The 23,286-nt window shown below is 38.9% G+C and overlaps 1 long non-coding RNA gene across 4 annotated transcripts in view; it reads right to left on the bottom strand.

The window, feature by feature from the left end:
• The window catches only part of LOC130927493 (uncharacterized), an 88,303-nt gene that overhangs the window by 54,189 nt on the left and 10,828 nt on the right, over positions 1-23,286 (bottom strand). For 2 of the 4 annotated variants that reach the window (XR_009066441.1, XR_009066442.1), the window contains one exon: positions 12,359-12,462. This is a non-coding gene — a long non-coding RNA (uncharacterized LOC130927493). Of the gene's footprint in view, positions 8,287-12,358; positions 13,098-23,286 lie in introns of those variants that run through there. The other 2 variants (XR_009066440.1, XR_009066439.1) reach the window with 2 other exon arrangements.

Consider the following 23,286-nt stretch of genomic DNA (forward strand, 5'->3'; position numbering starts at 1 on the left):
GATCACTTCATTTCGATCAGATCGGGGACATCCCTATTTAAACCCGTATATGAAAGTGGCCTAGATCGTATTTGGAGTCAAACGTCCATGAAAGTGTCGGGTATGGTGGTAGGATAGCAAAGAGGTACGATGGCAACGTGACTTGTCTAAAAGAACGACACCCCGCTTTGTCATGACGGCACAACCCCCACCTCCTCTGCCCACCCCCTTTCCTCTTCCTCTTCCTTTCGGAGGTGCGAGAGGGAAAACATCTCCAGCGAGTGAATGAGCGACTGTGCTGCCTCGCAGGACGCGAAAGCGGCAAACGCTGCCAAGGCGGTGAGGGGTCACACCGCTAGGAATGCGTGATCTCCGGGGATCACGACGTCGCTCTCCAGCGCCCCCAAATGCCTCCACACAAGCGCTACTGACTAATGCAGTTTCCTGCTCTCACTTCCACCTGGCCATGCTGTCATCCACCACTTCCCCACCGCTCCCTCCCGGGCCGCGCCCTCTCGGCGCCGACGCCCGAGACTGGTGGACTCCCTGAGAACCACCTTCCATTATCTTTCCAAATGGCACAACCCAGGAAGCTGCCATTCAACGGCGCTGAGCTAACCGAGTCACGTTGGCGCCCGGCCTGACTTCCACTTGTGAGAACGAGATGTAAAAAAAATAGGGATGGTGACATAAGCTAATTACTGTATTTTCCACACTATAAGGCGCACCCCAAAGCCAACAGTGTGCATTATAATCTGATTCACCTTATACAGGTAGTCCCCCGGGTTATGACATACTCGACTTACACGATTTCGACTTTACGACGCCGAAGTCACGTCCGCCATTTTGTCTTCAGTCGTTTTCATTTTTTTTTGTCGCATTAACAGTGCCTTATTATACCTCACAGTATCTTCTTTATTATAGAGCTGTCAAAATTATCGCGTTAACGGGCGGTAATTAATTTTTTAAATGAATCACGTTAATATATTTGACGCAATTAACGCACATGCCCGCTCAGACAGATTTAAATGACAGTACAGAGAAATGCCCACATGTTAATTGTGTTTTATGGAGTTTTTCCGCCCTCTGCTGGCGCTTGGGTGCGACTGATTTTATAGGCTTCAGCACCCATGAGCATTGTGTAAGTAATTATTGACATCAACAATGGCGGGCTACTAGTTTATTTTGTTGACTGAAATTTTTACAGATTTTATTAAAACGAAAACATTAAGAGGGGTTTTTACTATAAAATTTCTATAACTTGTACTAACATTTATCTTTTAAGAACTACAAGTCTTTCTATCCGTGGATCACTTTAACAGAATGTTAATAATGTTAATGCCATCTTGCTGATTTATTACTATAATAAACAAATACAGTCCCTATGTACCGTATGTTGAATGTATATATCCATCTCTTTTCTTATCTTTCTATTCCAACAATAATTTTTACAGAAAAATATGGCATATTTTATAGATGGTTTGAATTGCAATTAATTACGATTAATTAATTTTTAAGCTGTAATTAACTCGATTAAAAATTTTAATCGTTTGACAGCCCTACTTTATTAACATGACATGTTCTGTCGTCACTAAACGTGAAGTTGTTCAGCTTGACAGACAGCAAACAAGACAATTGTGCTTTTTGAAGCTGTTGACTTCCTTCACTTTTGACAATTTGTAAAGCCGTAACAGATATGGACACTTATGCTCAAAACGACACGCATTTTAACAATAAAACACTTGACACAAAACAATTAGTGTTCAAATGCCCATCTAGTCTGATCAATGTGTCAATTAAAATTGATTAAAATACCCTAATTTGCCTAACAAAAGTCTGCTAGCTTAAATGCTATGAATGCTAACGTATTTACAATTCTAATAGCAAATCGCTCACAAGTAACTCCACAAACTGTAACTGTAAACTTAATTACAAATGCATACAAAAACATATATTTGCGGAAAAAACTGCGCAGCTATCCTTTCTTAAGGTGAATCCCGACTGACGCAAAATATCTGGTTACGTCACCAGCGTAGGAACGGAACTTGTTTGTAACCCGGGGACTATCTGTATATGAATGGTTAGGGTTAATAACTGTGGTAAGGTGTGGTAAAGATTAATGTAAAGTTTGTGTTAAAAATTCAAAATGGCTCCTTTAAAGAGACACCTTTACAATGCAGAGTTCAAGCTCAAGGCTACTGAACCAGGCTAAATGGTACAAATGGTAACGTTTTTACAATTATCATACTAAATAGCTCCCACGTAACTCCACAAACTGTAGCTGTAAACTTAATTACAAATGCATAAAAAAACATATATTAGCGGAAAAAACTTACAGCCTTATATGGGCCAAAACAGAGCGCAGCTATCCTTTCTTAAGGTGAATCCCGACTGACGCGAAATATCTGGTTACGTCACCAGCGTATGAACGGAACTCGTTTGTAACCTGGGGACTATCTGTATATGAATGGTTAGGGTTAATAACTGTGGTAAGGAGTGGTAAAGATTAATGTAAAGTTTGTGTCAAAAACCCCAAATGGCTCCTTTAAAGAGAAACCCTTACAATGCAGAGTTCAAGCTAAAGGCTATTGAACTAGCCTAAATGGTACGAATGCTAACATTTTTATAGTTATCATACCAAATAGTTCACACGTAACTCCACAAACTGTAGCTGTAAACTAAATTACAAATGCATACACAAACATATATTAGCGGAAACAACTTACAGCCTTATGTGGGCCAAAACAGAGCGCCGCTATCCTTTATTAGGGTTAATTCCTGACTGACGCGGAATATCTGGTTACTGTTAGGTTTTGTGTTGGTTTTCCCTTTGTGTGACTTGTCCCTGTGATTGCCCATTGATTTCACCTGTTGTGCCTGCTCCTAGTGTATTCTCCAACCTGCATCCTCATGTGTTGCCCAGCCGTTCCTCGTTCTCGTTACCTCTTGTCTGCATGTGTGTATATAAGCTCCTATTTTCTTTTCACTCCTTGTTTCGTCATTGTCTATGTCAATGTCAAAGTCGATGTCTATCCAAGCTCTCGTGTTCCAAATAAGTTTTTTGAAAACCAGTCTTTTGTTAGTGACAATTTTGTTTGCCTCTGTGCTTTCTTGGGATCACCACAGCCTTTGTTTTGTACTTTGTTTTTTGTTGGCTTTAATTAAATCATTTTTGCACTATTCATGTGCCTCGCCTCCCTTTCCCTGCATTTGGGTCCACCTGCCTGCATGCGTTTCCCTGACAGTTACATTGCCAGCGTAGCAATGGAACTCATTCGTAACCCAGGGACTACCTGAATGTGGATGGTTAGGGTTACTAACTGCAGTAAGAAGTGGTAAAGATTAATGTAAAGTTTTAGTGAAAAACCCAAAATGGCTCCTTTCAAGAGACACCCTTACAATGCAGAGTTCAAGCTCAAGGCTATTGAACTAGCCTAAATGCTACGAATGCTAACGTTTTTACTCTTATCATACTAAATAGCTCACACGTACAGTAACTCCACAAACTGTAGCAGTAAACTTAATTACAAATGCATACACAAACATATATTAGCGGAAACAACTTACAGTCTTATGTGGGCCAAAATAGAGCGCAGCTATCCTTTATCGGGGTTAATTCCTGACTGACGCGGAATATCTGGTTACGTCGCCAGCGTAGGGAAGGAAGTCATTCATAACCCTGGGACTATCTGCATATGGATGGTTAGTGTTAATAACAGTGGTGAGAAGCGGTAAAATTTGTGTTGAGAACCCAAAATGGCTCCTTTCACGAGACACCCTTACAATGCAGATTTCAAACTCAAGGCTCTTGAATTAGCCTAAATGCTACAAATGCTAACGTATTTACAATTCTCATAGCAAATCGCTCACATGTAACTCCACAAACTGCAGCTGTAAACTTAATTACAAATGCGTACACAAACCTATATTAGTGGAAACAACTTACAGCCTTATGTGGGCTAAACTAGAGCACAGCTATCCTTTATCCATGTCAGACATCAGACTCTGACAGTCCAGCCAGACCCTATGCTATCACCAGAGGGCAGTGTATCCTCCATCATTATACAAAATACAATACTTTTGGACTTTTTGGATAGTTATTTTGGGCTACATTCCAACTTACGCGGTAATTCGTCTTACGTCGCCAGCGTAGGAATGGAACTCGTTCATAATCCGGGGACTACCTGTAAATCAACAAATAAGCCACACTGGACTATATGCTTTTAGTCCGAAAATTACGGTAGTTATGTTGAGATTTAGGGGGTTCTTAGGGGTACTTAAAGAGTTAATTCCGATTTACACGGAATAGGAACAGAACTCGTTCATAACCCTGGGACTACCTGTAAATCAACAAATAAGACACACTGAACTATATGCTTATAGTCCGAAAATTACGGTAGTTATTTTGAGATTTAGGGGGTCCTTAGGGGTACTTAAAGGGCTAATTATGATTTACGTGGAAGAGGAATGGAACCCGGAGACTACCTGCCTGCACCTATTTTGCAATGCCCAGTAAAATAGTACCGAATTTTTTAAATAAAGTGAATGAATGAATTGAAGGACTGATTTTGGTGGGAAAAATAATTGGCGTATCATCCTTTTGGTGGCAACACAGACACAAAATTCAAAAGGTTTCTATGCTCTTATGTTGAAGTTTTATCTCCCATGTGCATTGTCACTTATCCTAAGCAGTCTTAACAGAGCCACACTTGTTTCTACCTCACATGAAAGTCACGTCGAGGGTGCGCAGGAGGTGAAACGACTTGTGAAATTAGCTTAGCGCGTCGACCCGGCACGGCTAGTCCCCCTGATGTCATTGCCGATCGCTTGCGCCTTTGTATAGAAATGCACGCTCCATCGCGACATGTGAGCAAGCGCGCCAGATTCTTTTGCCTGAAGTTTTTCTTCCAGACCGAGGGTTATTAAATGTAAGAAAAGGATCGAGTGTTTTCAGCAGAACTGTCAAAAAATTGTGCCGCCACTGCTCGCACAGACGATAAAGAATCAGCATCAAATAAACTAATTGTACCCAGTCAAAGGGCACAACGTTGGACTGTCAATAAATGGTGATAAACCCTATTTGAGGTTGTTTTTATGACAATCTGCGGAGTGTCAAGAACGAGGCGAGAGGTGGCAATGAATAAGTGTCCAAATTTGCTGTTAAAACACACAAAGTACAATATTAACAACGCAATACCGGAAATCGCAACAGTTTGGATCGGAATTTCTTAACACACAGTTTTTCAGTGTTTGAATCCTAACACTTTTCAGTGTCAAAATTAAGTTTGAAAAAATTCACTCAACCAGGGAGAAGAAATCGATTTCCGTTTTCAACTGATTTTTTTGTTTTTTTGCCATGCAATTCCTTGTAACAAAATTTTTGTGTCTGAATTTTTTTTTTGCGACTGATTTCCTTGAAACTTAATTTTTTGGGAGTGAATTTTGAAGTGAAGTTTTTTGACTGTATTATTTACGGATGGATTTTGAAGCTGAAAAAAAATTCAGCGTTCAAATTTCGATGCTGAATAAGTTTAATTTAAATATATTTGCTACCAAAGTTTTGTGACTGAATTTTTTGCCCCTGAATTTTAAAGCTGGAAAAAAAAAAATCCAATTTTTTTGTGACCGAATTGCTTTTAACTGAATTTTTTTTTTTAAGTGAAATTTTCCGACTAAATTCCATGTACCGGTAATTGAATTTTTGCAGCCGTTTTTTCCAATTGAATTTTCAAAATTCAAATTTTTGCGACCAAATTTTTTGCAACCGAATTTCTCTGAACCTAATTTTTTAGGAGTGAAATTTTGCGACCGAATTCCATGTAATTGAATTTTTGTAGCAGTTTTTTGCCCCAATTGATTTTCGATTCTAATAAAATTAAATAAATGAATAAATAAATAAATAAATAAATAAAACAAAAATATTTAATTTTTTCTTCTGTTTTGTGACTGCATTTTTTTGCGGCTCAATTTTGAAGCTGAAAAAAAAATTCCAATCACATAAAATTCAAATTTTTTGCTACTGAAGTTTTGCGACTAACTTTTTTGCAACCGAATTTCTCTGAACCTAATTTTTTAGGAGTGAAATTTTGCGAACGGATTCCATGTAATTGAATTTTTGTAGCAGTTTTTAGCCCCAACTGAATTTCGATTTCAAAAAAATTAAATAAATGAATAAATAAAAAAATAAAATAAATAAAAATGTTTCATTTTTTCTTCTGAAGTTTTCTGACTGAATTTTTTTGCGGCTAAATTACGAAGCTGAAAAAAAAATTCCAATCACATAAAATTCAAATTTTTGCTACTGAAGTTTTGCGACTGAATTTTTTGCCTTGGAACATTATTTTTTAGGCGGGAAATTTTGCAACTGAATTCTATGTAATTGAATTTTTGCAGCAGTTTTTATGCCCAAAATCAATTTTGATGCTTAAAAAAAAAAAAAAAAAATTCTGCGACTGAAGTTTTGTGACCAATTTTTTTTTTGCGGCTGAATTTTGACGCTGAAAAAATTCCAATTAAACATAATTCAAATATTTGCAACTCAATTTTTGCAACTCATTTTGCGACCGAATTGCTTGTAACTTGTAATTCCAACTACCAAAGCTTCCGCACTATGAGGTGCACCTAAAAGCCTTCCATTTTCTCAAAATAAAAATAGGTCGCCTTATAATCTCACGTGCCTTATATATGGTTCAATATTAGTTAATAATGGCATGGCATTCCCTTTAAAGCAACTCCATCTCGTGGATGTGCAACGCAACCCCAACCACTACTACTACTATTACCACTGCGCCTTATAATGCAGTGCGCCCTTCATATGAAAACAGTTTTAAAATAGGTCTATTAATTGAACGTGCATGTGGAAAATACGCTAATCGAAGTTTTGCAGCAGTTTTTTTCTCCAAATGAATTTTGAAGCTGAAAAAAATTTTTGTGTTTGAATTTCGATGCCGAATAAAATTCATTGTAAAAAAATTCAAACTCCGGCGGTACAAAATTGACTTCCGTAGGACTCGACTAGTTTTGATTAGCTGCTGAATGGAACGCTTCTAGTGCGACTTCCTAGTCACGGAAGAATGACGTCAAATCTTGGCATTTGCATTCTGGGGAATGCGCGGACACTTCTGAGGCGACACAAATGGGAAAATGAGAGTTCTTTTCCACAAGTACTTCCTCCAAATAGCCATCTAGCAACGTCCTCTCATTTGGGGGTGCGCAGCAGGCTGACTCACAAGCGGCAGCCCACTCAACAACAACAACACCAGCACTACAAGCGCACACCTCCTCCTCTTTTCCTCCTACTCTTCAGCTCAACCCCGGCCGTACCCCAGCGTGGGTGGCGGACCGGCCTCGGCCCGGGACCGGCAGAGTGCCTGGGGCAAGGCATACACGCAGCCAGCGCGGACCCACAACTCCGGAGCTTCTATTTTTTTTTCATGTACCCACGCACACATTAACGCACTTCTAGCCTACGCGCTGATTTTTTAAAGCACCTCTTCAATGCTGTCATGCGCGTACATGTGAAGGGAGCATGCAGGGGAAACACGTGGGAGTGTGTGGGCGATACATGTGTACTGTAGCTACTGTTACATTTCACACTGGCACACATTGGGGGGAAAAATACACTACAAAATGTTAGATGTGTTAGGAACACCTGCAAAATCTCATGACCCATATGCTATATTCTGCTTTATTTTAATATGGCTCAGTTCCAGAGGTGGGTAGTAACCAAGGGTATAGATTTGCATAGGGACATAACACTAGCCATAGCCTTCATAACCATTGACGTGACACTTCGTCATTCTTTGCATCGCTTCATTTAGTCAGCCAAAGACGGCACACGCTCATGTCCAAGCTGGTTTTAAGCTTGAACTTTTGTACGAAAGCTGTACCGCATACAAACAGGAAGGGGTGATTTGTTCGACGATTCAAGGTAAATATTATATTTTTTGTACCATGCATGCATTTTAAACGTGAAAAAAATCTATGGAAGAAATCAGCCGCTACTGCATTGGCATCAAAGTTCGCCATATTTACATAAAATAAACGCTTAATGTTTTTTTGTTTTGTTTTTTGTTTTGCTTTCAACCAAGAATCGAGACTGTTTTATGTCCATATCCATGAAGAATTCGGAAATTTAAGCATTTATTCACAAGAATTTTCTCCAGAAAAGCTCTGCTTACATCAAGCGGCCGCTAGCCTCATTCGCTAACAGAGTAGCATTGTACTTGCACATATTTACATATGATAAACAGTAACTGCACGGTTTCTTTGCTTTTAACCAAGAATCGAGACTGTTTTACGTCCATATCTATGAAGAATTCTGGGATTTAAGCATTTATTCACAACAATTTTTGCCAGAAAAGCTCTGTTTACATCAGGTAGCCGCTAGCCTCATTCGCTAACAGAGTAGCGTTGTACTTCAACATATTTACGTAAAATAAACGTTAAATGCAGGGTTTCTTTGCTTTTAACCAAGAATCCAGACTGTTTTACGTACATATCTATGAAGAATTCGGGGATTTTAGCATTTAATCATAAGAATTTGCGCCGGAAATGCTCCGTTTGCGTCAGGCGGCCGCTAGCCTCACTCGCTAACAGATTAGCATTGTACTTCGACATATACAGTACTGTGCAAAAGTTTTAGGCAGGACACCTGCCTAAAACCTTTGCACAGTACTGTATATATATATATATTTTTTAATTATTAAATTTATTAGGATCATGGAAACTTCCACTTGGGGAAAATATATACATACAGTATATCCTGTATATACATAATATAATAAAAATATACAGTACTGTGCAAAGGTTTTAGGCAGGTGTCCTGCCTAAAACTTTTGCACAGTACTGTATATGTAAAATACAGGCGGTCGCTAGCCTTATTGGCTAACAGAGTAGCATTGTACTTTGACATATTTACGTAAAATAAACGCTAACTGCAGGGTTTCTTTGGTTTTAACCAAGAATCCAGACTGTTTTACGTCCATATCTATGAAGAATTCCGGGATTTAAGCATTTATTCACAAGAATTTTCGCCAGAAAAGCTCTGTTTACGTCAGGCAGTCGCTAGCCTGATTCGCTAACAGACTAGCATTGTACTTGGACATATTCACGCAACATAAATGCTAACTGCACGGTTTCTTTGCTTTTAACCAAGAATTGAGACTGTTTTACGTCCATATCTATGTAGAATTCGGGGGTTTAAGCATTTATTCACAAGAATTTTTGTGAGAAAAGCTCCAATTACGTCAGGCAGCCGCTAGCCTCATTGGCTAACAGAGGAGCATTGTACTTGGACATATTTACATAACATAAACGCTAACTGTACGATTTCCTTGTTTCAAACAAGAATCAAGACTGTTTTACGTCCATATCTATGAAGAATTCGGCGATTTAAGCATTTATTCACAAGAATTTTCGCCAGAAAAGCTCTGTTTACATCAGGCGGCCACTAGCCTCATTTGCTAACAGAGTAGCATTGTACTTCCACATATTTACATAAAATAAACTAACTGCACGGTTTCTTAGCTTTTAACCAAGAATCGAGACTGTTTTACGTCCATATCTATGAAGAATTCTGGGATTTAAGCATCTATTCACAACAATTTTTGCCAGAAAAGCTCTGTTTACATCAGGTAGCCGCTAGCCTCATTCGCTAACAGAGTAGCATTGTACTTTGACAATATACGTAAAATAAACGCTAACTGCACTGTTTCTTTGCTTTTAACCAAGAATCGAGACCGTTTTACGTCCATATCTATGAAGAATTCGGGGATTTAAGCATTTATTCACAAGAATTTTTGTGAGAAAAGCTTTGTTTACGTCAGGCGGCCCCTAGCCTCATTTACTACAACTATATAACTAACTATACAACTGTATAATGACAATAAAGGGCTATTCTATATTCTATAATAAGTTGTCATTACATATTAAATTAATAATCTATTTATAAATTATTTATAAATACTTTAGCATGTTTTCCTCAAGTATTGTTTCTGATGTGAAAATTGAGTGATTTATTAGCTGTTGAAAAAAATTTAAGTAATTATTGCTATTGACCCTGAAAATATAGGTGATTATCTCTTATTTTTGTGCATCTGGTGTAAAATCTGAGACTTTGTAGCCATTTTAAGTTTTGTTATACAAAAAAATAATTAATCGGGATTTTATAAGGGAACGACTTTGAATTTGTTGATGCCGCTGCTCATGGAGACTCATATATAGCTAAGGTAGTTGCCTGTTTTGGTTTTAGGTTGGTAACAGCTTTGGCTTTGAAAATATTTGAAATTTTTGAAAATAGGCCCCCTATGGACCGACCCAGTTTCCCGTGTCATGTCAATGGGTTATGAAGTCTATGCACTAGCAACTTTTCAGGACGATCAAATTGACCCCACCCACTTTTAATCAACCTTATTTGTATTATTGAATGAGTTCCGTTATATAGGTAATTTAGTATGTTTTTCCCGTATGTTGTAAGGATAGAATAGACCCAACCATTTTTAAGTGAATTATTTTCATTATGTTCAGACTTACAGTTATCCCTTTTCACTTACACGCACACTCACACAGCCCCGACAGATTCATGTCGACATCACCCAGCCTCCTTGGAAGAGGAAGGATATTAGAAGGTTTTTTTTTTTTTGTCCAGCAGCATCCGCTGTAAGTAATGTAAAAATACGTCAATGTTGTGAAGGTGGGGGAAACACCACTAATTTTGCTACTGCACCAGAGTTAGCTTAACATTACACAACGTTAGCTAACCTGCAAGGCTACTGCGATCACGCCAGCCTTCACCAAGAACAACCAAGTCAAGCTAGCCGTCCCTCATTTGGATCATTGTTTGCATTATGTGCATTACGGTAATGTAATTTGATGGCTTCAGAATGCAAGTCCTTTTATTAAAAAATACAAGGAGCAAGAAAAGCTATCCCCACTTTAGGGGGACACTGATCTGAACTGACATCTGCCTGCGAAGGATATTTTCCGTAGGAGAGCCCACTCCTAAAAAACGTTGAATCAGGGTATGGTGAGTTACATTTTCCCTGCACTTAAAGCTTGTTTTTAGCCCCGTCGTGTTATTTTATATTTACTGTAATTTAATTTTCTGTCACACATTGCCACACATTGTCACCACATCACACCAGTCTGTGGCGCAAAAAAAGTTGGGGACAACTGGTTTAGAACAACTTTGGAGACTGTGCTATGTAATGTAGTACTGTATTGTATAAGTTGTATAACCCCCTTCCGGTCTCCTTGCAAGTTCTTCAAAATGTTGAGTGCCTTTTCTCCTTATTTTGTGTCGTATTTATAAATGTCCTCCTAAGGTCTGTATTTAAACTTGACATATAAATGGTCCTTCGAGCCGGATTACAATACACCCGAAGACGACATCAGGTCAAGTCCGTGCACAGCCTCCTTTTAGAGGTACTGGCATCTCCTCCACATTTGGGGGCCAAGCGTTGACGTACGGCCAAGGACTGAAGGCATCACAAGGTTGGAAATTCACTCACCCAAATGTATGAGTGATACGATTTGCACGTTACATTTTTCATCTTTATTCTACATACGTATTGACTTCATTTTTGCCAGAGATTCCAACAGTAGCTCTACCAGTTTCAGCAATGAGATGTTGCAACATGACTTCATTATACCATTCAGATGTAACCGTGATTTTTCTCCACTAGATGGCACTCATGTTCTTTGGACGCGTTACGGGTCATAGTGTTCTGGTCTGAATTTGAGGATTTTTGTGTCATCCTTTGGCATAGTACGGTTATGTAATATGCTCGCCCAGGGATCCCCGATCTCCGGGCTGGGGACCGGCACCGCTCGGTGGTGCATTTGCCACCGGGCCGCAGAGAAATATTCGATCATGTGTTGACGACCGCAATCTGGCTTGTGTCTCTTGACTAATCCGAGTAAATATTTGCTTACGTCGCCCTCTAGTGGTTGGATGCTACTACTGGGGTGTTTGAACACCTATAGCAGCCCAGTGTCAGTCAATGTAAACTAACGTTAGCTGCTGTTGGCTGTGTGCTACGGGCAGCGACATCTTTGGACAGCTTTTTCACAGGGAAAATACCAGCTGTTGAGCCAGAAGAAGAGTACAACCAAGTCCATTCTGAATAACGTGGCTATAAGCTAGGAGGTGGGGGACCACTGGGCTATAATACAGTATAATAACACTTCATATTGATGAAGTTGCTGAGAAAAAAAAAAATATCATTCTTAAAAAAAAAAAAAAATCAGAGCGATCAGAAGATTGCTGCCAGCCCTCCCAATCAAAATCGATTGGACGCCTTTGCTAATAGCAGCCAGTGAGTTAATACTTAAAAGTAAACACATTTTTGTAGCCATATCATTTATGTATGACACTTACCAGCAGATGAAGAAGAGGTGGAGGAGGGGCACGTCACTCCCGTCCCTTTCTGACACTGACAGGCTTGAGATTGGCTGAGTGTCACACATTATGGGATGGCAGCCCTGTGAAAGGGGCCAGATTGCTCATTAGAATATCTCACATTTGCGTGTGGGCGAGTATTACGCGGGCCCGCCCCCTCTCCGCCAGCTCCAGGAACACTCGTTCCCCGTCCAACGCCGCGCGAGGTCTTGACCCTCCAAGTCTGTCCACTACAGAGTTAGTACAAGTTAGAAAAGTACGGAACACGACGGTAAGTTAATGTTTTTATTCGATTCAGTTGACCATACAGTCCTCGTATCTCGCTTAGAACATGTCATAGGTATCCGTGGTAACGCTCTAAAATGGTTTAAATCGTACCTACAATATAGAACATTCTCGGTAATGATTGGGGAATTTTCCTCCTCACAAACTTCTCTGTCTTGCGGGGTACCGCAAGGCTCTATTTTAGGGCCTGTTCTTTTTGCGCTTTATCTCCTACCTTTAGGATCAATTATAAAAAAACATAATATCGCTTTTCATTTTTACGCAGATGACCTGCAGCTTTATCTGCCCCTGAGACCTAACAAAAAAACTGCTCTTGGTAAATTGATGCAGTGCATATCTGATGTGAAGCAGTGGCTTGCACAAAACGTTTTACATCTTAACGAGAGCAAAACTGAATTCATTACTTTTGGCACATCTACCATGATGAAAGCCCTTGAGCCCAACTCTGGCACTCCGGCTGACATTTTTAAGACACATGTTAAAAATTTCGGAGTGATATTCGATAGCAGGCTTAACTTTGAAAAACAGATTAGTTCTGTTGTAAGAGCAAGTTTTTTTCCAGCTCCGTCTCTTAGCCAAAGTGAAGCCTTTTCTTAGGCTCTTGAAAAAGCAATTCACGCTTTTATAAGCTCATGGCTGGACTACTGCAATGCGTTTTATGTTGGCCTCCCCAAGTCCTCGATTTCTCGGCTGCAACTTGTTCAAAATGCTGCAGCTCGATTTTTAACAGGTAGACCTAGACGTGAGCATATTACTCCCGCGCTATCATCACTCCACTGGCTTCCAGTCCATTTTAGAATTGATTTCAAACTTTTACTGTTTGTTTTTAATTCTATTAATGGCCAGGCTCCATCTTATTTATCGGAAATTTTAACTTTTCGTAACTCTGGCAGGACTCTTCGCTCGACCGGCCAGCTTCTTTTGGATGTTCCGAGGTCAAAACTTAAACAGTGGGGAGACCGATCCTTTGCGGTTGGAATAGCCTTCCCCCCGAAATCCGCACCACTACGGATGTAGGTCTTTTTAAGTCTCGGCTAAAAACACACCTTTTTAGACTCGCCTTTCACACAGATTAGGATAGCCTGGTTTTATTTGCTTAAGGGTTTTTTTAATGTCTTTGGATTTTATCGGTTTTATTGATTTATTTGCTGGACTTTTATCGCGATGCGCCGTCTTTGTTTTATTTTTTGTTTTATTTCTTGTTTTATTCTTTTTTAAATGTCATTGTATAATATTTTCCTGCCTTGGCGTAATTATTGACTCAGACCTAAAATTTGATAGCCATCTAAAGTCCGTCACCAAATCTGCTTATTACCACCTAAAAAATATAACCAGAATTAAGGGGCTTCTGACTCAACAAGACATGGAAAAACTTATGCATGCATTCATTTTCAGCAGATTGGACTATTGCAATGGTATATTTACCGGTCTTCCAGAGTCCTCACAAATACAAGGAAGCTGGTTTTTACGTTGTATTGATTTAAATGTGATTTTTATGATCTTCATGTGATGTAAAGCACTTTGAATTGCCTTGTGTTGAATTGTGCTATATAAATAAATTTGCCTTGCCTTTTATTTATCTTGAGCCATGTTTTGTTGTAAAGCACTTTGAGGGCCTTTCGGGTTTTGTAAAGGGCTATATAAATAAATTTGATTGATTGATTTGATTGGTTTTTATGATCTCGACATTTGACGACATGCTCGAAATACGAGGATTTACAACAGCTTCGCATTTTTCTTGAGATAGAAATCAACATGGGTCCCGGGAAGGTTAGTGCGGGTGGTGAAAAAAACGAGACCCTTAGTCACGTACCATTGAAATTAAGATGGAAATGATGGAAAAATATGAGTGTGGTATGTGCGTCGGTGAACTAGCTCGGAATATGTCTACGATATCGACGGTTCTCCTCAGACCTCAATTCGCCAGTCTTGATAAGTTACGATGACAATTATTATTATTGTAACAGTCGTCAGCTTCGTCAAGTTTATAATCATCTATTTCTAAACTTGTGCAACACAACACGGCTACTGTCCATCGTAGCCGACGCCAACTGTCGACCACACAGCGTGTTCCGGAACAGCATGCAAATCACAACCGCTATGTTAGAAGTCAATTCGTTACATTATTATTCTGATTTGTATTTTTAATTATTTTGTTTTGCTATGTGTAATTAATGATTGTAGCTGCAGTATTTATGAAGGATTTAGCGAAGGTCTTTGGGCTGTGGAACGAAATAATCGAATTATAATGTACAGGTAGTCCCCGGATTACGACGTAGGAGTGGGAACCTCTTGGTACCTCACGATAGGATACGATTTGCGATACAAAGCTCACGATAACGATGATCTGACGATAAGGCGATACAACGATTATTGATACATTGGTCAGGAAAGCATTCTAAGATAGTAAAAACAACTAATAAACAAAGTTTCTGCTGTGAATTGGAATGAGTTTATCACTAGTAGACGTCCAATCCATTTGAACGTCTATGGCTGTCAGTGGCAGTCAATGCCAGGCAATTAGGTAATTTTGGGCCATTTAAGGTCTGATGGGAACAGGTTCTTCAGGCAACAATCTTTGTAAATCTCACTGGAATGGCACCAAACAAAAGTTCCAGCATCATCACCTTGTCAAGAGTCAAGAATCTGCATTGGACAAGGAGTCAAGAATCTGCATTGGACAAGGTGATGATGCTGAAACTTTTGTTTGGTGCCATTCCAGTGAGATTTACAAAGATGGTTGCCTGAAGAAGACATCAAAATTCCCTCAGTCCTTGATGATGTAGGGCTGCATGTTAGGCAAAGGCACTGGGGAGATGGGTGTTGTTAAATCTTCAATAAATTTCAAGAGTTTACATTGAAATTTTAGACATTTTAGATTTCTTATCCCTTCAATTGAAAATATGTCATTTTCCAAGATGACAATGCATCATGCCACAGAGCTAAAAGCCTACAAATAGCCCAGATCCCAACCCTATTGATAACCTGTGGTGGAAACACTGACACCTTTTTAAAACGATATCTCCATTCTTGGCAGGAGCATATCGATAACCTTTTGGGATACAAAGTATCACAATATATCACCATTTCGATATTTTGTCACGCCCCTATTACGACGTACCTGACTTACGTGATTTCGACAAGTTTTTTTTTTTAGTCACATAGACAGTACCTTATTGTACCTCATAGTATATTATTTTTTACTTTACTTAATTAATATGACATGGTATGTCCTCATTAAACGTGAATTTTTTAAAATCGACAGACAGCAAATAAAGTAATTGAAGCTTTATACTTCATTCATTTTTTATAATTTGTAAATCTTTAACACACATGGGTACACTTAGGCGCAAAATGATACGCATTATAACAATAAAACACTTGACACAAAACAATTAGTGTACAAAGGTCCAACTCGTCTGATCATTATGTAAATTTAGTAAATTAGCCTAATTTGCCTGACAAAAGTCTGCTAGCTTAAATGCTATGAATGCTCCAGCTCTAAATTTCAAATGCATACACAAACATATATTAGCTGGAATATCTTACAGCCTTATGCGAGCCAAACCAGAGCGCAGCTATCCTTTATGCATGTCAGATGTCTGAGTCTCCTCCACAGGCAATACAACGCAGCGCTGCCACAAGAGGGCAGTGTATCTTCCATCATTAAACTAAACACAATACAGTAATTTCAAAAAAAAATATTTAAGATTTAAGGGGTATTTAGGGGTATTTAAAGCATTAATTCCGATTGACGCGGATGTCTTGAGCAGCTGAATAAAGTTAGCAAACCACACCGATATCTGACATGGTCATTTCGGGGCTTAGCTCGCTGTCTAGCTAGGACTTACAGTAGTACAACATCTTGGCGAGGACAGTAAAATGGCGTATAAAATATGTTTTTGGATTGTTATTTTGAGATTTTGGGTGTATTTAGCGGTTAGGGTTACACATACAAAATAGCATTAGCTATGTATGCTAAGTGAACAGACAAGTTACGCTCAGAATTATCAACAAATTAAGGAAGGAAGTAAGGAAATACATCTCTAACAACAACAAAAATATGTACTATATTTTTGACAAACAGTACTTACGTACAAAACAAGCCGAAACTGTATGTCGTGCAGCTATCTTGGCTTTCACAGCAAGCAATGTCATTAAGCGACCTCAAGAGGGTGCTTTAGAAGCATGCAAAAAAAAAGGTACTTATGACACAAATAGCACAGTTACTGATGAGGAGTATAGCAAATAAGAAAAATGTTGGTAAGTGATAGGGATGATGAAGAGGAATTTGAGGGCTTCCGTCCATGATAATGAGGAAGAGTTACCATAAAACAGTTAAGACAGTTAAGATGGTTAAAAAAAAAAATTATGAACTTAAGATCCCAGAAGGCAGACCGACATTGAATAAACGTCGATTTTCCATCAAAATCATCAGTATGGTTGACATCGAAATTTTCGACGTCAAGTGACATTGAAACAATATTGTTTAATGGTATGTCAGGCAATGGTTGGGTTAACATTGTTTTATAGTTGATGAACTAATGCTGACAAATAGTTGCTTTATGATTGACCGGAAAATACGATTGAAAAGTCATAGAATTATGGATGAGTTGCGTTTTTAGTTATGCGTTTTGGTCGAAAACATAACATTGATTCAGCGTTGTTCCAATATTATTAATAATGGAAATGACGTTTAGGTTTTGTAAGGATTTCAACGTTGAAACAACATTAATTGAGGGTGCAAAAGTGACGCTGATTCAACGATATAAGATCGACAGTTGATCCAACATCTTTTCAACGTCGGTCTGCTATCTGGGATATTTACCACATTAGCATTGTTTGTGTTGTGTAATTAGTTGTTCCTAAATAAAAATAATGTTAATAAATAATAAAATGTAAAGGTTTTATTAGTTGAAGTCATTTTGGTATCAAAAATTTGGACTAAAATCTCCCAAATTGTGGTGCGACCTATACAAGGATCAACCTAAAATGCCTACTTTTTTAAAAACCACAAACTAGGTGTGCGACCTATACGCAAGTATTTACTGCACTTCATTTCCTGAAGGGGTTCTCCTCTTTAAATGTAAACCGAGGAAATCTGACATCATTTGTGTAGTCATTCATTCGAAGCGAAAGTGAACAATCATTGTGACCTGCGGTGATGTCGTCAAAAGGGGAAATACGTCTGCTAATGGGGCTTTACCGTCTCTCCACACTAAAAGGTTGTGACTTTTTGCCCGCTCGTCACTCGTTCTATTTTGTTACTGTGAGCATGCATCTTGTTGCGTGGCTGGCGTCATCCCAAGAGCGGCGGGGAAAGAGATTTCCCTGAATGCGTTTTGAGGTAGTCTAGTTATGAGTACAGGGAAGGTTTAGGTTATTTTCTCAACCGCATCCCCCTGCCCAGCAGTATATTCTCAGTCTCGCAATGACAATTTCCAGGATGATTTTCAACCCTGTATTGCACAAATTTTATGTATGTATGGTCACACTTTATAATAACTATCCGTTTTACTAGTTAATAGATCATTAGTAAACTGTTGATAAATGATTTATTGTTGATTTGTGAAGTACTTGTTAACAGTTTGTTAAGCATTTACAGGGTGTTCCAATATGGTTGACCCCATTCTAAATGCCCATGCTAGTTGATGGATCTTAATAAAACTATATACACTTTATGTTGGAGGTCATAAGTTTTATTGGTTGAATATACAAAGAAAAGTACAAATATTTGTTTGTTCTATGGCAGATTTTCATAAATGTGCAACATGAGCGCTGTCTGTAAAATGCCTTTTCTTTTGAAGTGGACGGCATTTCTTAACCTGAAAAGATAGAAATGCCAAACGTTACACACAAAAACTTGAAACGTTTCGACACAAACTGTTTCAGGTGAAGAACACCCTGTAAATGCTTAACAAACTGTTGACAAATACTTCACAAATCAACAATAAATCATTAATCAACAGTTTACTAATGATCTATTAACTAGTAAAACGGATAGTTATTATAAAGTGATACCGTATATGAATCATTTATCAACAGTTTACTAATGATCTATTAACTAGTAAAACGGCTAGTTATTATAAAGTGATACCGTATATATATTTTTTGTTACCCTTACATTGCCTACTATTGATGGCACTACAAGCCCAATCCATTTTTCGACTGACTTCTAATTCTAAGAAAATAGCTTTGAAAGTGGCGTCATAAGACCGTTATAATTATGACATGACACAGTCATAATAATAACATTTGCCATTATGTGTCATCCACTAACTCCATTTATGGTAAATGGTGTTATAGTTGTATAGCACTTTTCCACCTTTCAAGGCCCTCAAGGTGCTTTACACTAAATCACCATCCACTTACTGGTGACCCAGCACCGGGAGCAACGTGGGATTCTGTATCTTGCCCAAGGATACTTCGGCGAGTTCTTCAGGGCAGAGAATCGAACCCGCGGGTTGGGGGACAACTACTCTACCACTGAGCCACGCCACCCCAGTTATGTCCAGTCCTCATCTTTTACATCCGTTCAAAAGTGACATCAATTGCAGGTTGACACTCCGTGGCATGCGTCATAAGGATTCATTAATGCTCATGACAGTGTCATGTCATAATTATGACAGTTTGATGGCGACACTGTCAAATAAAGTGTTGCTATTGTCGTGGCGAAGAAAGATCCGGCGATAACAAATTTTTCACATTTTCTATTTTCCGTAACTTTTCCTTTCCTCTTTCCACCACTGACTCATCTTTACAGAAATTCAATGTAGTTACACCCTGGTGTCACTAGGCGAAGCGCCATCTAAATTGGATGTTAGGGTCTGAGAATGCGGAAACAAGTTGGACCTCGAAGCAGACAACAACTGATGGATGCGTACAATATTATTATTATTATTATGTACAAGTGACCTCAAGAGGGTGCTTTAGTAGCAATGCAAAAAAAAATACTTATGACACAAATAACACAGTGATGAGGAGATAAGAAAAATGTTGGAAAGTGATAGTTTGACTTTTATTTTGAGCAGTAATAACAAAAACAGCAAGAATGGGTTAAAAATAACAACAATACCAGTAGTGTTGATTTCAACAAAAATTAATAACAAATACATATATACGTAGCTCGAAAAGGAGTGGGAAGAAGCCAAGCTTTTTTTGGGTCCCACCCCCAATTCACTCCCCAAAAATTCAATGTGAATGCAGTCACTTCCCTAAATTATCATCATCATTGCACTATCACCACCGCCATCATCGTCGCCATCACTGCCGTCCCCATATATTGATTGTACATTCAAAAGTCATAATTTATGTAATTACAGCTTTACTGGTGCTAATGGTGATAATTGTTGACGTGTTAATTATTCATTATACAATGTTATTTGTGGACCTGCTGCCAGAGGGGAACAACCCCCAGGCAATGGGACCACTCATTGCTACGTGTCCTAGCTGTGCATTAAAAGAAGATTTGGGAACCTGAGCCAAGGTGTTAGCCTCCAGCGTCAGAGCTCCCACTTGCCAGCCCTATACTCCAAGTTATATTGAATGTGTAGACATATAAACATGTTTGCATACTAGTTCATCTATATCGATATGTATAACCATTTAACTATCACCATCAGCACCGGGGTTCCGCTTTACAAAGAATTGTTCATTACGATAGAATCTGAACTCAATTGGATTAGAGCATTATTCACAACACCAACGATGAAAATGACAGTTACGGCCACAACAATAATGACAACGATGGCAACAACAGCCATGATAACAGTGATGACATTAACGTAAACAAAACACTTATATTACAAGTCTACTAATCATAATAATTACACAGATAAAAATAATAGTTGCAGTGATCATAATAACACCATTATTGTTAGAGGTGGGAATCTTTGGGCACCTAACGATTCGATTACGATTCAGAGGCTACGATTCGATTATAAATCGATTATTGATGACACCCCCCTCCCCCGCTATTAGCTGCTTTTAATGTTTATTTCAGTATCAAGTTAACAGTTAAAAACAATAAATAATATACTCAAATCCCCATTCTGTATCAGCAGCTTTAAACAACATTCAATTCATTTAATGTTGTGAATCAACCGTTGTTAAAATTGCTCCCGTTATTCCATAATTTCCCTTTTGTCTACTTTCGACATGTGAAAGTTTTAAAACTATTCTAAAGGTAGATTCAAGTCAACATTTGACAGATTTAGGAGTATTTTAGATAAATAGTTAATTAGTTTTGCTTGGAAGGTTCGCTACAACAGCTTTGCAGGGAAGTCTACTGCTTTAAGATGGCGGCCGTTTACCAACGCCCGCATCTAGCTTTCTATACATGTGCTGCTAACGCCACCGAGTCTATTTGCATCTAGTCCTATATAAATATGATATCTACCGTACCATTATGTGGACGTACTTTGTAGCAGCAGTCAGATATATTGTTGTTTTTTTTATCTCGCGGCATGAGTTGAGCTAGAGCCGTGAGTTGAGCATTGGCATTACCCGAGGGGCAGGGTAATGACAAGCATGATGTTTAGCTACTCTCGCTCCGTTCCTCTTTGCGTCCCGAAGACCGTGCAGCGCGCGGAGTGTGTTTTACTTCCGCTTTACTTGACATAATTCAATAATCAGAATTTGGATGTTTGTGAATCGTTCTCGAATCTTCCACGGCCGAATCGCGAATAATCTAAGAATCGGAAATTTCGCACACCTGTAATTATAGTGGTGATGAAGAGGAATTTGAGGGCTTCCATCCATGATGATGAGGAAGAGTTACCGTAAAAAAGTTAAGCTGGTTAAAAAATAAAAATTAGAAACTTCATATATTTAGCATATTAGCATTGTTTGTGTTTTGTACTTAGTTGTTCCTTTGTATGTAAGTTGTTACTAAATAAAAATTACTTCAATAAATTATAAAATGTAAAAGTTTTCATTAGTTTCAGTCATATTGGTATCGGAAATTGGTCCAAAAATTTGCCCGAAAATCTTCCATATATTGGCGCGACTTATATGGTAGCCAACTTAAAATGGCTACTTTTTAAAACCACAAACTAGGGCTGTGACCTACGTATATGCCAGTATGTACTGTACTTAATTTTCCTGAAGGGGTCCATCTCTCCAATCATGAAAGGTTTCTTAGCTTTAGCAATACGGTTCGCCATGAGGTATGATGCTCTTAGTGTATTCGCTTTTTTTTTGCCTCGTTTGCTAGCTTTTAGCCATATATTCTGCTTGGTTGTAGGCTCCTATTCGGGCTCTGCTGGTAGCCATTTCCCCATAAAAAAAGCTGTTCTAAGACATCGCCCACAGCACCTAACAACCAACAGCAACTAAAGTTACTGTTTACATTGTACACATATACCAGCCCAGCGCCAGTCAAACACCCTAGTAATTGTGGCCAACCACTAGATGGCAACCTACACTTCTGGCCGAAAGTATTGGCACTTTATTTCTGTCAGATAATGCTCAATTTCTCACAGAAAATGATTGCAATTACAAATGCTTTTGTAGTAATATCTTTATTTATTTTGCTTGCAATCAAAAAAAAAAAAAAAAAAATTCATTTTACACAAAACTTATCTGCAGCATTATCTATAGTCACTGGTATGGATTGATTTGGCCTTCTTAACTTCCATTCAGTCATGGCGGTTTATAATTCATCGATGTAGTCTATGGACTACGTGTCCCATAATCACTCTGGGCTTACGTAGCCAATAGCATGGGACGTAGCACATCTAGTTTGCTATTTCATGATATCTAGTGTGTGCGCACAACGCGCATTAAAAAAGTTAGCAAACGCCATAGAAGTCACGTCTGCTCATTACTGCACAACACCAGCATATGACAATCGACTTTCATAAACAGGACGAGTTTGAAGCACAGCGCTCTTAATTTGCCACTCAATGTTCATCATGTCCGTTGTCAAAGCGAGGTTGTTCGTAGCAGCCAAGACAATATAACAATGTTTTGGCGGACTTCGTTGTAAATATCCGGTGTTGTGCCGAAAAATAGCCATCCCGGAGTGAAATGTCACCCCTGACGGGAGCGCCCACACATCAACAACACCGGCACGCCGGAGATGGTCCGCAGTCAATCCGGAGCACTGACGCGGCCGGTATACGTTGAACAATAGGATGTAATGGGAACGATTGGCTCCGGGACGAAGATGCATTTTGCGCAGTTGGTAACAAGGAATCCGAACTTTTAACAGCACGTCTGCCGCACGCACATGCACGCGAGGCGATAAATCGCACCGGAAAAATTACCGCCTTCATTTTTATTTATCGTGCGATAAATGGAATTATTGCATATTGCGACAGGCTTAATTGCAAGCAAAATAAATGAAGATATTACTACCTACCAAAGCATTTATAATTGCAATCATTTTCTGCGTGAAATTGAGCATTATCTGGCAGAATTGCATGGGTGCCAATACTTTTGGCCAGCAGTGTATACAAATCTTTGCTCGGATTAGTTTATAAAGTACACAGGGATATTCCTGTTGATGCAGTTGTTAATAAATTATTTATTTCTCTGCGGCCCGGTAGCAACTGCGGTACCGGTCCGCGGCCAGGTGGTTTGGGACCTTTACACTAGAGCTGTCCCGACTAGTCGACATA

Source organism: Corythoichthys intestinalis, chromosome 12 (assembly GCF_030265065.1).
Source record: "Corythoichthys intestinalis isolate RoL2023-P3 chromosome 12, ASM3026506v1, whole genome shotgun sequence".
In the NCBI taxonomy this organism is placed as follows: domain Eukaryota; kingdom Metazoa; phylum Chordata; class Actinopteri; order Syngnathiformes; family Syngnathidae; genus Corythoichthys; species Corythoichthys intestinalis.